Below are 14,683 nucleotides of genomic sequence, written 5' to 3'. Positions count from 1 at the left end.
AATTAAAGCCAATAGGAGGAACCATCAGAAAGATGAAACAAAACTCAACAGAAGGTAAAAATAAGTGACAGCGATTCGACTTCCATAGTTCTTTCTTTGGATGTGGACAGCATTTTCCATCCCGAGGCCTCTGGAGATGTCTTAGATCCTTGTAATGCTGAGAAGGGTTCAGTTTAACAATCTTAGTCATTGAATAACGTGGCTGTTATTGTGTACAGAGTCCTCTTGGTCACCTCTTCACAAATACTAACAGCTAACATTCCTATAGTATTTTAAGGTTTGCAAAGTACTTTACATACATATTCCTTGTAACAAACCTCTGAGGTAGGTGCTATTATTATGCCTACTTTGTAGATGAGGAAACTGAGTCTGAGAGGGATTAACTGACTCGATCAGGGTCAAATAGCTAGTAAGTGTCTGGGGCAAGATTTGAACTCAGAGTTCCTGTCTCCAAGTCCAGTACTCTCTCATTTTTCTGCCTATAATTCTATCCCTACACGTTTTTCTCCCTGAGAGGTAGTTGCCACGTAGTTTTCTGGAGGTTTCATCCAATTCAGCCAGGATAGATTGGCATACCCCCATGGGCTGAGAAAACAGTGTGATGTGGTAGAAATGGTCCTGCACTAGGGATCAAAAACCCTGCTCTGCTGCTGCAAAGTTCTGTTTCTTTACCTATCAAATACAAATTTATAAGCCTAGGAAATGGCAAATCTAAACTCTACAATCAAGGCATATTTTACAATTATGGTGGCAAACTCCTGTGTCTGACATTTAAAATTCTTCACTCCCTGGCTCCCTCCCTACCTTTCCATTCTTCTCACTCATTATTCCCCTCTATGTTTCTACAAACAGAAATGCTGAGCAGTATGCAAAGAGCTAACAGTCTTACTCTCATATATGAAACCTGGCACTTGGCCCTTTTGTAGAAATAAAAACAGTCTCTGCCCTCAGGAAACTCACAGTCTAATTGAAGGATATGACATAAATACAGGGGGAAAATGTTTCATGGAGGCAGCGTGTCATAGTTGCTAGAGAACAAACCAGTCAGGAAGACCTGGGTTCAAGTTCAGCCTCTAACACATATTGACCCCAGGCAAGTCACTTTAAACTCTCAGTGACGCCAGATAACTTTTTAGTACCATAAATTGCAGAGCAGATGTGGTAGAAGGAATTTACTCACTGGGAATTCCCTAAACTAATGAAATCACAGGTCCTGTGATTTCTTTTTAGACTATCTTTTACCGTGGACTAGGTTCCAGGTTATGGTTTCTGAAGAGATGTAAACATTAACCTCCCAAAGGGGTGAGTAGTGAGAGTAGGGGTAAAGAGATTTAATAACTATATTTATAAGTGAATTAATTGAATCCTGATTTAAGACTTCCTGTAAATGCATGACAGTGAATAGTTTATATTTAGCATTCCTTTTGTATGTAGGAAATGCCTGTCCCATACTCGACTCCATCATACATTCAGTACCTTTCTTCTCAGTTTGGGGAGACCCTAGACATGAGCAAAAACCTTAGACTTAAGTAAATTTTCCCCAACAGCACCAGGATTGGGGTTCAACAAGCCGAAGAGCATAGAAAAGGGAAGAGTAATGATTCAATAGCTTTAAAAACAACAAGTAGGGGGCTGAGCCAAGATGGCAGAGTGAAAGCAGTGACTTGCTTGAGCTCTCCCCCAAACCCCTCCAAATGCCTATAAAAATTGGCTGTAAGTAAATTCTAAAGCAGCAGAACCCACAAAAAGACAAAGTGAAACAAATTTCCAGCCCAAGACAATCTAGATGGTTGATCAGAAAGGCATATCATGCTGGGCTGGGAGAGGAATGCAGTTTGGGGTGGGTGCATAGGTAGCAGCAAACCTGGAGCAGGCCTCAGAGGACTGAATCACAGGCAGCTGTGGTGGTTTCCAGACTTCTCAACCCACAAACGCCAAAGACAACTTAGAAGATCAGTGGGAAAAGTCCGTTTCTGCGTTGCTGAGAGAGAGCAAGTTAGTCTCAGCTCCTTTCCCTCTCAGCCCCGGGGCAGCAGCTGCCTCCAGAGCTTCTGACCCACAGACTGAGGGGGAATTAAGTGGCTGATCAGAGGGGGATTGCAGGGATCTTTCTGCTGGTACAGGATCCTTTCGCTTTGCCCATGCTTGGATCTAGCTGACAGTTCCTAGTGGCAGTGCTGGGGCAAGAAGGAGCACTGCTGGGGCGGAGTTTGTAGTGGTGGTACAGAGAAAATCCTCCCCATAGTTCCAAGACAGAAAAGAGGGCTTGTGGTCACTCAGATTTGGCTTAAGGAGGGAATAACATACACAATCGGGTATGGAAATCTAACTTAAGCTACAGGAAAATAAGGGGGGAAGGGGACAAGAGAGCAGGGGGATGATAGAGGGGAGGGCAGATTGGGGAAGGGGATAATCAGAAGCAAACACTTCTGAGGAGGGACAGGGTTAAAAGAGAGAATAGAATAAATGGCGGGTAGGATAGGATGAAGGGAAACATACTTAGTTTTTCACAGCATGACTACTACGGAAGTGTTTTGCATGACTACAAGTCTAAAACCTGTATCGAGTTGCTTGCCTTTTCAGTGAGGGTGGGTGGGGAGAAAATTTGTAACCCAAAGTTTTAAAAACACATTTTAAAAAAATAAATAAACTATGCCATGAGAAAGAAAAAAAAAACCAAGTAATCTATCCCTCTCCCACTCTTTTGTCATAGAATCAGAGTTGTAGAGCTAGAAGGGATCTTTAGTGACCATCAAGTCCAGTCCATTCATTTTATATTTGAGGAAACTGAGGGTAAGAGAATTTGAAAGACTTAAGTGTCAGAGAGCTAGTATCTAAGGTAGGATTTGAACTCAGGTCCTCCTTACTCCACATCCAGCACTCATCAGGACACACAGTTGCCTTTTTCCCCTTGTTCCTTATGTCAGTAGGTGATTTGAGCTGCTTTCATGAAGTATGAGAAAGGACTGCTCACCTATCCTTCACCCCACACACCAAGCAACTACCAGCACATGTCCTGCCTAGGGGAGCCCAATCCTGGATTTTGGACTGCCTTTTCTATTTGTTTCTTCCTGATCATAGGTGAATGAGTATCCATCCTGAGACGGACATGTCCAGGCGGGAAGGTCACCTCGTGAGCTCAGGAGGTTCTGCAGTCCTGGTCCTTCAGCTGTAGTTGAGTAATGGAGAGAAGAGGAACCTCTAACAACCATTCCAGAACCCTTGGAGCAGTTGGACACCAAAAAGAGGACAAGCCCAAGCCCTGGCCTGACTTGTCAGAAGACCTCTAGTCTGAGGAGGACAGTGCAGTGCCAAGGTGAAATATAAAATACCTCCTCGCAGGTCCCACAAAATGTTTTGTGTTTAGGTGGCATTTCTACCCAGGAGAGTGTTACAGAGGTGTATTACTTCTGTTTCAGTTTGCTCCTAGCAAGTACTTGCAGTCAGCATATCTTTGGTGAATAAATTCTAGGTGGTGCCATAGCGCACAGAGCACAGGGCTTGGAATCAGGAAGACTCATTTTCATGAGTTCAAGTCTGGCCTCAGACACTTACTAGCTGTGTGACCCTGGACAAGACACTTAACCTTGTTTGCCTCAGTTTCCTCATCTATAAAATGAGCTGGAGAAGGAAATGGCAAACCACTCCAGTATCTTTCCCAAGAAAACCCCAAATGGGATCATGAAGAGTCACATATGGCTGAAATGACTGAGCAACATCTGTCTCATACCTGATTGATATTATCTTTGAAATACCTTTCTCCTTTTGGGGAAATTCTAGACATCAGGAAAAACCTAATCGTTAAATAAATTGTTCCAGGAGTTGCCAGGGTGGGTGCTTAATGAGTCAAAGAGCGTAAGAAAACAGAGCAAAACCCCCACTAGAGACCAAGCTTTGCTCATACTGAACAACGTGCTTGGGCCTGGAGCAGAGAGAGCGCCTACATAAAGAAGAGGGAAGGGCCAGGCCTCAGCCTCGTGGTCTCAATATAAGCTGAATCTCCACCTGTTGGGTTTGTTACAGTGGGCATTCCTTTGCTGTATAATCTGGACTGGATGAATGCTGAGGCTCTTTGTCACTCTCAAATTCTGTGATTCTATTATTCTGTGACTTGCCCAAGGTCACAGCAATCAGTGGCAGACCCAGGACTGTAGTCCAAGTCCTCTGAGATCCAACCCAATGCCTTCCATTAAGTTTTAATGGTGGTGAATGAGACAGGAAAGGAAACATGAAGCTGGATCTCTAATGCCAGGCTAAGGAAACCAGTTGGGGGTTAGTAGAAAGGGAAAAAATCCAACTAATGGACTGCCTTAGGAAGTTGTGAATGCCCTGTCTTCTTACCACCTAACTCCTAGACTATTTTTTCCTTCCTTTTACTAGATCTCTAACCTGACAGGAGTACTACTTGTTCTTGAAGGGAATACTTGCCCCACATTTAAAAAGTGTGCAATTACAAGAGTCTGACTTCTCAGCCCTAATTATGTTTCTGAGGTAGCTATGTGGGACAATGGATAGAGTGCTGGACTTGAAGTCAGGAAAACCTGAATTGAAAACCTGCCTTTGACTAGCTGAATAACCCTGAACAAGTCACTTAACTTTTCTCAGGCTCAGTTTTCCCATCTGTAAAATGGGCATAATAATAGCACTCATGTCTCTGGGCTTGGGTGGGCTCAATGAAATAAAAAATATGGAGGGCAGAGCCAAGATGGCAGGGTAAAAGCAATGACTTGCTTGAGCTCTCCCCAAGCCCCTCCAAACACCTGTAAAAAATGGCTCTAAACAAATTCTAGAGCAGCAGAGCCCACAAAAAGACAGAGTGAAACAAATTTCCAGCCCAAGACAACCTGGGTGGTTGATTGGAAAGGTCTATTGTGATGGGTTGGGAGAAGAGCGCAGTTCAGTGTGAGGTGCACGGGCAACGACCAGGCCTCATCGAACTTGGAGCAGGCCCCAGGGGACTGAATCAAAGGGCAGTTTCCAGACTTCTCAACCCACAAATACCAAAGACAGCTTAGAAGGTCAGTAGGGGAAGGATGATATAGGGAGAAAACTGGGAACTCAAAATCTTGTGGAAGTGAATGTTGAAAACTAAAAATTAATTAATTAATAATAAAAATAACTAAAGAAATAAAAAGAAATAAACATACAACCTAACTCCATTTGTCTCTTTTAGATTGAACTCCGAAGGCTGATATACCATTAATGCATTTTAAACTAAAATAAGCTTCTTTAGGCTTTCATATCACACTATTGGCTTGAAATTCAACAAAATCCTCAGGCATTTACTTTTACTTTATTTTTATGTGAACTGTAACTTAGTCATCTCTTTCATATTTTGTACTTCTTTCACTGATGGTTTGAACATAGGTAAATGGCATTCTGTTTGTGTTATGAATTGTACTAGCTATCCTCCTCAGACTCATGATATCTGAAAATTGAATAAACATGCTGACTCTGTCTTCATCTAGGTTATTATTTTTAAAAATAGGTAAAGTGCTTTGTGAACTTAAATCACTAGATAAGTCCTAGTTATTATTAATGCTATACATTAATATTTTGTGTTGACATATTGTTTTTATTTTAATATTATTTATGGTAATCAACTCATGGTCTCTCCTTCGGCATTATGGCAAAACTCACTGATCCTTTCTCAGAATAACATTTTTTAATGTATCAAATGAAATGCATAAGAACAAAAAGGAAACCAATTTTATTGAAATATAGCTATCAAAAATTTTTTAAGGTAAGTTCATGAACAAAGTACTCCTGTTCTTTGGTCAAGAAGTAGGAAGCATACTTTATTTCTTCAAAATATTTTATTTTTGCCCTCAATTACATGTTAAAAGAATTTCAACATTAATTTGTTGTAAGTTCCAAATTCTATCTCTTTCTCCTTTCTCTCCCCTCTCCCTAAAATAGTAAGCAATCACATCTTTCCATATTAGTCTTTTTGTGGAAGAAAACCAGAGAGACGGAGAATGGAAGAAGAGAGGAGGAGGAGGAGGAGGAGGAGGAGGAGGAGGAGGAGGAGGAGGAAGAAAAGAAGGAAGGAAGGAAGGAAGGAAGGAAGGAAGGAAGGAAGGAAGGAAGGAAGGAAGGAAGGAAGGAAGGAAGGAAGGAAGGAAGGAAAAAATAGTATGTTTCAGTCTGTATTCAGACTCGATCAGTTTTCTCTGGAGGCAGATAGTATTTTTCATCATGAGTCCTTTGGAATTGTCTTGAATCACTGTATTGCTGAGAATAGCTAAGTCATTCACAGTTGTTCATTGTACAATGTTGCTTTTACTGTGTACAATGTTTTCCTGGGTCTCCTCACTGCACTCTCTATCAGTTCATGTAAGTCTTTTCAGGTTTTTATGAGATCATCCTGCTTATTAGGAAACAAACTTTACTATTGACCTTTCAAAGTAAGGACTGATCATAACATCAATCAGTTCAGAAATCTTTTAAAGTTTTTTACATTATTGCTATAATTGTATAAATTATTCTTCTGGTTCTGCTCACTTCACTATGCATACTATTCATACAAGCTTTCTCAGTTCTTTTTAAATCCATTACATTCATAATTTCTTATGGAAAAAAATTCCCTAACATTTATATAGCATAATTTCTTCAGCCATTAAGACACTCACTTTGCTTCCATTTCTTTGCTAAGTCAAAAAGATGTGTGTGTGGTGTGTGTGTGTGTGTGTGTGTGTGTGCACATGAGTTCTTTAGCTCTTTTTACCTCTTCTATACTAATAGTGGTTTTACTGGGCCAAAGGGTATTCACAGTTCAGCATCATTTGGGGTATAGTTCCAAATTACTTTCCTGAGTGGTTGAACCAATTCACAGCTTCACTAACAGTGAGTTCATGTACCTATGGCTGTTCCAACAATTGCCATTTTCCTTTTTTGTTCTCTTTGCCAATCTAATGGGTATGAGCTGGAACCTCAGAAGTTTGTTAATTTTCATTATTCTTCAGTGATTCAGAGTGATTCAGAATATTTTTCCACATGGCTGCTAATCATTTGCATTTTTCTTGTTTTGAAAACTGCCTATTCCTATCTTCTGACCATTTATCCATTGAGTAATGGCTTGTGTCCTTATCTATTAATAGACAATATATAAGAAATCAGGCTTTTATCAGAAATGTATTGTGACCTCTGACCTAGCGATACCAGTAGTAGATCTATACCACAAAAAGATGAAAGAAAGGAGAAGGACCCATATGTACAAAAACATTTCTAGCAGCTTTTTTTGTGATGGCAAAGAAATGGAAAATGCCCATCGATTGGGGACATGCTAAACAAGTTATGGGGTGTGAATGCGATGGCATATTATTATACTATAAGAAAATGATGAAGGAGAATGGTTTCAGGAAAACCTGAGAAGACTTGTGTTAACTGATGCAGAGTGAAGTAAACAAAACCAGGACAATGATGTGTACAGTATTGTGACTGTGTACAGTTACAGCAATATTATAAAGATAATCAACTGTGAAAGACTTAGTAAATCTAATCAACACAATGACCACCCACAATTCTGAAGGACACATAATGAAACATGTCTCTGACTTCCACATAGAGAGCTGATGGACTCAGAATGCAAATTGAAACATATATTTCTTTTTGTTTTACACAAGGCTAATGCAGAAATCTGTTTGCATGGCTACACATATTTTAATGAGTTGGGGGGGGTTTGCCTTCTGAATGGGTGGGGGAGGGGAATGAGAGGATTTGGAACTGAAAATAAAATCAAATTGAATTTTTAAAAATGTCTCCCTTATTTTTACATGTAATTGTGGGGAAAATAAAGTACTATTTATAAAAAAAAAATTTTAAATAATCCCTTTAGGCAATGTGTGACTTTCTGCTAGTTTCCTTGTAGAGACCTAAAAGTGCCTTTTCTTAGTATATTTAGTTTGTCTGAGTTCCTGATTCAGATACTGCCACCAGTCCTTGCTTTCCCGGTGGATGCTGCTAGGATGCTCAAGAGAATTCCAAATCCTTTGATCCTCCAAAGTTCATAAGGTCATGCTCTGGGCAAAGGGAAGAATAGATGGAGGTACTTTCCTTCTCCACTCCTTCCCCCCCAACCCCTCCCCATTCAATTTCTTTTCAGGGGCTTGGCTGGGAATACTTCCATCACTTACTAGCCAGATACTGTAATCCTAGAATCTGGATTGGGCTGCTATTTTATACCAAACTCACAGACCATGATCAGTGTCTTTAGCCAGTCCAACTATATCTCCTATGCAGCTTTACTCCATTCTATCCAATGGCTTTCAAGGTCTTCTCAAAACTGTTCAAATTGTTGTTTGATTGAATTGACTGATTCAATAGAAGTATTCCACCAGTTTAAGGTAGTCACTTTAAGTGGGGAAGGGTAATTGATTGATTGATTGATTGATTCAGTAAAGGTGCCTAAGCCTTGCCCACACCTAGTCTATATCTCCAACTGATTGGTTCAATTGAGAAGTCTAGTTGACCCTTACCTTTATAATAATTATAATCATGACAACTCCAATATCTGTAGCACTTTCCTCACATCAACTCTGTAAGGTGGGTAGTATAAATATAATTGTGTCTATTCTACAGATGAGGAAAGTGAGAGTCCAAGAAGTTATGATTTACCCATGTCTACACAGCTAACACCTGAGGTGGGTTTTAACCCTAGATCTCCTCACTCCATCCAAATTCTTCACTTTAGCTACTAGTATAGCTGCATCTCCAGCTGTTGTTCGTTCATTTTTCAGTCAGGTCTGATTCTTCATGACCCCATTTGGGGTTTTCTTGGCAAAGATACTGGAATGGTTAACCATTTCCTTCTGCAGCTCACTTTAAAGATGAGGAAACTGAGGCAAATAGGGTGAAGTGACTTGCCCAAGGTCACACAGCTAGTAAGTGTCTGAGGCTAGATTTGAACTCAGGAGGATGAGTCTTCCTGATTTCAGTCCTGGCATTTTATCTACTCCACCAAGCAGGAGCTAAGTCTTCTTCCCCCCCCCCCCCCATTGCAGTCCCAGACCATTCACCCAGATCTTTATCGGACATCTGCCCTCCTATAGGCTGGAGCTGTTTCCTTACACTGAGCTGAAATCTATCTCTTTATCTTCTGCCCTTTGCTCTGTGTTCTGCCTTTTAAATAGTTAAAGGCAGAGACCACATTTTCTTGAAATCTTCTGTTTTCCAAGCTAAATATTCACAATTCCTTTAATCATTTCTCAAATGCTGTGGTTTTCCAAGGTGGACACACCCACATTAGTATTAATGTTCAGTCACCTGTGCTCTCGCATCCCACCTTCCTGCTGCTCTCACAAGGCAGGGAGAGGACTAAGGGACAGCCCAGGGTTCTCTGCATCATACTAAAGGGCCAGGTCATTCAGCACTGAGCCACACTATCTCTTCGGAAAGGTCTATAAGGCACTGTTGCTGTCACTGCTGGCCCCTCGGTCTCGTCTTCCACAAAGTCTCCAGCATACTCAATAGCAATGAAGCACAACTAGAAGACAGGGAAAATTTTGAGAGCGATCTATGGTGTTATATATGAATCAAGACTATAGGTGTGATGGTAGCCATGAAGAAAATCAGATTAAAGAGTGAGGAGAAGGGAGTTCCAAGTACTACAATTTGAGAAATGTGTTGAAAGAGTCGACTTTTAAGAAATAGTCCTGCAAGAAGCTAGACTGTGCCTCATTTTTTAATCCTTTTTCATGGATCTCAAAAAATACTTGAATGCTAGACCTCCTGGCCAGTATATGGATTCTTCACTTATTAAAAGTTATTTCTAGCAAATCTTAAAAGGTATTGCCTTTTGTCATCCAGAGGAGCTCTTTAGATATTTGAAATCTCATCTCGGGGCAGCTAGGTGGCGCAGTGGGTAGAGCACTGGCCCTGAAGTCAGGAGGACCTGTTCAAATCCGGCCTCAGACCAAACACTTGACACTTACTAGCTGTGTGACACTGGGCAAGTCACTTAACCCCAATTGCCTAAAAAAAAAGGGGGGAGGGGAGAGAGAGAGATTTGAAATCTCAAAATCCATTAATAGTTGACAAAGAAGTAATTAGTTGCTTGATTACCGGAGACTTGCATAGATCTTTGGAATACCTGTTAGGGTATATGTATAAATATGTGAAGTATTAATATGGTGGTAAGGCTGCCCAGAAGTGTTGCAAGGGTTGCCTGGATGCAGTGTTTGCTGAATTAACAACCAAGAAGCCACTTTTCCATGGAGGTTCAGAAATTGATCAATTTTTCAGAATCTTCAGGGCTGTGGGAAGCCCTAATAATAAAATATGACCAGAAGTTAAAACATTGCTGGATTTTAAGAATGCATTCCTGGTTAGGAAGCCTGACACTGCACCTCAAAGATCTGGATGAAACATGCCAGAGGTTTACTTTCTACAATGTGAGTTAATAATCCTGCCAAATGAATGTTTGGCAAAATGACATTAAACCATCCATATTTTAATGAGCTAGACAGTTGGATTAAGAAGCTCTTGTTCTCCAGCCAAATGTTTCCAAGGGATTGGTATCAATAATGAACAGTCCTCATTTACTATTAAGGCTCTATCAACATTTGCATTGTATGTGTGCTTCTTGTCTTTGTTGTGAAACTAAAGCTTTCCTCTCTTCTCAAAAGTGTCATTTTAAACTGTTAATATGCATATTGTGTTTCAGGATCAGTAAAAAGGCTCTGTGTTCAAGATCTGCCTCGATACAAATTGTCTGTGTGGCCCTGGGTACATCATTTACCCTTTCAGTATTATAGGCAACTCTAAAACTGTAACCTGACAATTAATTGCGAATCTACATGGACAAAAGGAATTTGTGAATTCCCCACACAATGATGTCATAGGTCCAAGTAAAATCAAAATACACTGATCCTTGTTGTTTTGTCATGTCTGACTCTTTGTGACCCCATTTGAGGTTTTCTTGGCAGAGATACTGGACTAGCTTGCCATTTCCTTCTCCAGCTCATTTTACAGATGAGGAAACTGAGGCAAACAGGATTAAGTGACTTGCCCAGGGTTACACAGTTAATTAATGGCAGAAGCCAAGTTTGAATTCAGGTCTTCCTGACTTCAGGCCCAGGACTTTATCCATCTAGCTGCCCTATATTAATCTTTAGGCTAAAGTACATTACCAATTACTTGTGCATCATAGAACTACTGTAAAGGGCATTATTAAGGATTTGTGTGACTAGAAAAAGAGGAGGCAGCTGCTCGTGTAGCAATAGTTAGAGGCCACAGATGGACACCCCAAGAATTATTCTGGTATCTCCAATACATCAAAATAGCCAGGTCAAGGCTTCCAATGTCTGGGGCTAAATCTCTATGGAAGGGGAAGGGAAAGTCATAGACCAAGATCTCGTGGGATACAAAGCATCGTCTGTAATGATAGAGGATCCAAACCAATCGGATCACAGATCCATTTAAATAAAATTAAACCTTATGTAAAGTGTGCTGCCCGTGTAAGTTATGTGTATATACACATGAGTTATCTACATGTGGCTCACAGGGAGGCATGGAGAGATATCTCTGAAATCTCTCCACCTTTCTCCAATGAAGACTGAAGTTCCTGCCTTGAGGGGAGCAGGAGAAGGGGTCATGAAGCTGGACATTGTTCTCCTCAAAAGGAAAGGGTACTGGGACTAGAATTATACCTGCCTTCATCCCCTAAATATTGCTGACTATGACCATGATTCTCTTTATTTCCAGAGGCATAAAACAAACAGAAACCCAATGGCTTCCTTGGTCACTATCCCTTAAAGCAGGAGAGTAGCCTCAGCTTATAACCACCAGTCTTGCAACCAAATGCTTGTTACACAAAAGACCATCACAAATAGTGAATAGTGGAAAAAAACATTTATCCAAACAAATAGCTGGAAGAAATTGGATGTTATACCGGTTAGAATATACCAGAAAACCAGAGAGAGAGAGAGAGGCAGAGAGAGACAGAGAGACAGACAGACAGAGAGACAGAGAGAGAAAGAGAGACAGAGAGAGAGAGGGAGAGAGAGAGGTCCCAGCCACCAGGGAGGCTGAAGTTAACAGGTCTCTCAAACTTAACAGTTCAACCTAACAGTGGGCTATGTCAATCTTGTGTCTGCAATAAGTTCAGCATCAATATGCTAAACCCCTGAAAGTAGGGAGCCACTAGGCTGCCTAAGGAGGGATAATCCAACCTAGGCTAAAATTGGAGTAGGTCAGAGTTCCCAGGCTGATTAGTAGTGCTATCAAGTCCATGAGTAGACCCTACACTTCCAGCCTGGGCAAAATGGGGAGGCCCAGTCTCAAAAAAATAACAAGCAGAGTCTGTCAAAATGAATCCACCCAGTGGCCATGTCCAAAAATGTATGTCTCTTTCTGAACCTTGAGTCTATTGCCACTCTGTAAGGAAATGCAAGGGCAACAATGGATAGAATGTTGGGACTGGAGTCAGGAAGACCTGAGTTCAAATCTGACCTCAGCCACTTACTAGCTGTGTACCCAGAGCAAGTCACTTAACTCTGTTTGCCTTAGTTTCCTCATCTAGGGAAGGAAATGGCAAACCACTCCATTATCACTGCCAAGAAAACCCCAAAAGGGGTCAGGAACAGTTGCACATGACTGAAAAAATTACTGAAACAACACAAAGGAAAGGCATAACACACAGAATCAAAAGTCTACTGGAAACATGGTTGGTCATTTCACTGATCAGAGCTCTTAAGCTTTTCAAGTTGTTTCCTTGGCAATGCTGTTGTCTGTGTAAATTGTTCTCCTGGTTCACCTCACCTCACTCTGCTTCAGTTCACACTAGCCAGGATTCTCTGAAATCATCTCTTTCTCAATTTCTCCTGGCACAAAAATATTCTATTACATCCATATACCACAATTTGTTCAGCCATTCTCCAATTGATGGGCACCTCCCTTAGACCCTAGTTGTTTTTTTTTTCTATTTACTTTCCCCTTCAGGATCAGTTTGTTTTGCTTGCAGCTGTTCTGTCACTTGTATTAAATTCCCTCCCAACCACTGCTTCCTTCCTTTCTTGTTTCCCTGTCGAGTTAGATATATTTCTACGCCAAACCATGTATGTACTCAACTGTCTTTGTTTTAGAAAGTAATAAGGTTCATCTGATGCTATGAACCCCAATTATGAGAAATTATAAGTTCCTCGTCTTCCTCCATTCTACACTCGTGTGTTCCTTTTATTTTCTCTTCTTCTTTCCCTCTTCAGACCCTCAGAATGGAACCAATGACTTTCTCCCAAGACCTATGTTCTTCTTATCTTACTCCTTCCCTACCCTTTGGAGACATTTAAGTTCTGAAGGGACACCTATTTCTTCTTTTCCTATTAGAATGTTAGCACCACATCATCATACTACTTCTTCAAACGGCTCAGATAAACTTACCTTTCTAGGTTCCTTTGGATTATTGTGTTTGTATTTCAAAGTTCCTATTCAGCTTTGGTCTTTTCATTGGAAATGGATGAATTCTCTACTCCATTAAAAATAATTAATTTTCCCCTTGTATTTATTCTTGGTCATAAGCTTGTATATTTTGCTTTGAGGAATATTGTATTCCAAGACAATAAAGGCTGCCAAGTCTTTTATGATCATGACTAGCATTCTTTGATGCTTAAAATCCTTCTTTGCATTTGTTTAATACAGAAGCTCTGTATTTTGGCCATGCTATTGTTATGACTCTTCCTTTGGATACTTTTTTTGTAGGAGGCCATTGGTGAATTCTTTCCATCTGCACTTTGCCTTTTGTTTCTAAGAGATCTAGGTATGTTTATGATTTCTTGAAATATAGTGTCCATGTTTTTTTTTTTTTTTTTTTTTTTTATCATGGTTTCCAGGCAGTACAATAATTCAAATTATCTTTCCTTGATTTCTTTTCCAGGTTAGCTTCTTTTAATATCAGATATCTTACATTAAAATTTTTTTCAGTTTTAAAATTTTATCCTAATACTTTCTTTCTTTTTCTTTTAGGCAATTGGGGTTAATTGACTTGCCCAGGGTCACACAGCTAGTAAGTGTCAAATGTTTGGTCTGAGGTCGAATTTGAACTCAGGTCCTCCTGACTTCAGGGTCTGTGTTCTATCCACTGCGCCACCTAGTTGCCCCATCCTAATACTTCTTACTGCCTCCTGGTGTCATCAATTTCTATTTGATCCATTCTAGTTTTCACTACTACTCTGCCTTCTAAACTTTTTTTTCTCTAGAGATTTCATTTCACTTTTTAATCTCATTTTATTTCTTCTAGGTATTCATGTAGTCCTTGTGGAAAATACATTTTTTCCCCCTGATTCTTGCTTACAGTTGTTACAGTTGCTTTCTCCTTTCCAGAAATCTACAGATTTGCAGTTTAAAAAAAAATACTGGTCCGTGTTTTATTTGACTTACTCATCTCTCTGGCTTTTGTTCCTGAATAGAGGCTTTTCTCCAGGACTAGGCTCTGCTTTCTATGCTGCTTTTGGATGGGGTGGTCAGCCCTGCTTGGTCTCAAGCCATCTTCTGGGTTTCTTCACTGTCCTCTGCCTCCCAGTCTCATGCCCTACTCATATTTATGCCCTAAGGGTTCTTTGAGGTTCAGAGTGCTGGATCTTCAGGGCCCTGTATGATATTTCAAGGTGGAATGATAGATGGTCTAAGCGCTGTCCTGCCTCTCTGGTTGCTGCCACTCTGCAGGGCTTCCAAGTCCCCGCCTGGGACT

The 14,683-nt window shown here is 40.5% G+C and overlaps 1 pseudogene; it reads left to right on the top strand.

Annotated features, from left to right (window-relative positions):
* Nucleotides 1–14,683, top strand: part of LOC110200082 (cyclin-dependent kinase 1-like) — a 46,371-nt pseudogene that overhangs the window by 14,364 nt on the left and 17,324 nt on the right.

The sequence above is a fragment of the Phascolarctos cinereus genome, unplaced genomic scaffold, assembly GCF_003287225.1.
Source record: "Phascolarctos cinereus isolate Bilbo 61053 unplaced genomic scaffold, phaCin_HiC Scaffold_3;HRSCAF=262, whole genome shotgun sequence".
In the NCBI taxonomy this organism is placed as follows: Eukaryota; Metazoa; Chordata; class Mammalia; order Diprotodontia; family Phascolarctidae; genus Phascolarctos; species Phascolarctos cinereus.
This window is presented reverse-complemented; position numbering and strand designations above follow the sequence as displayed.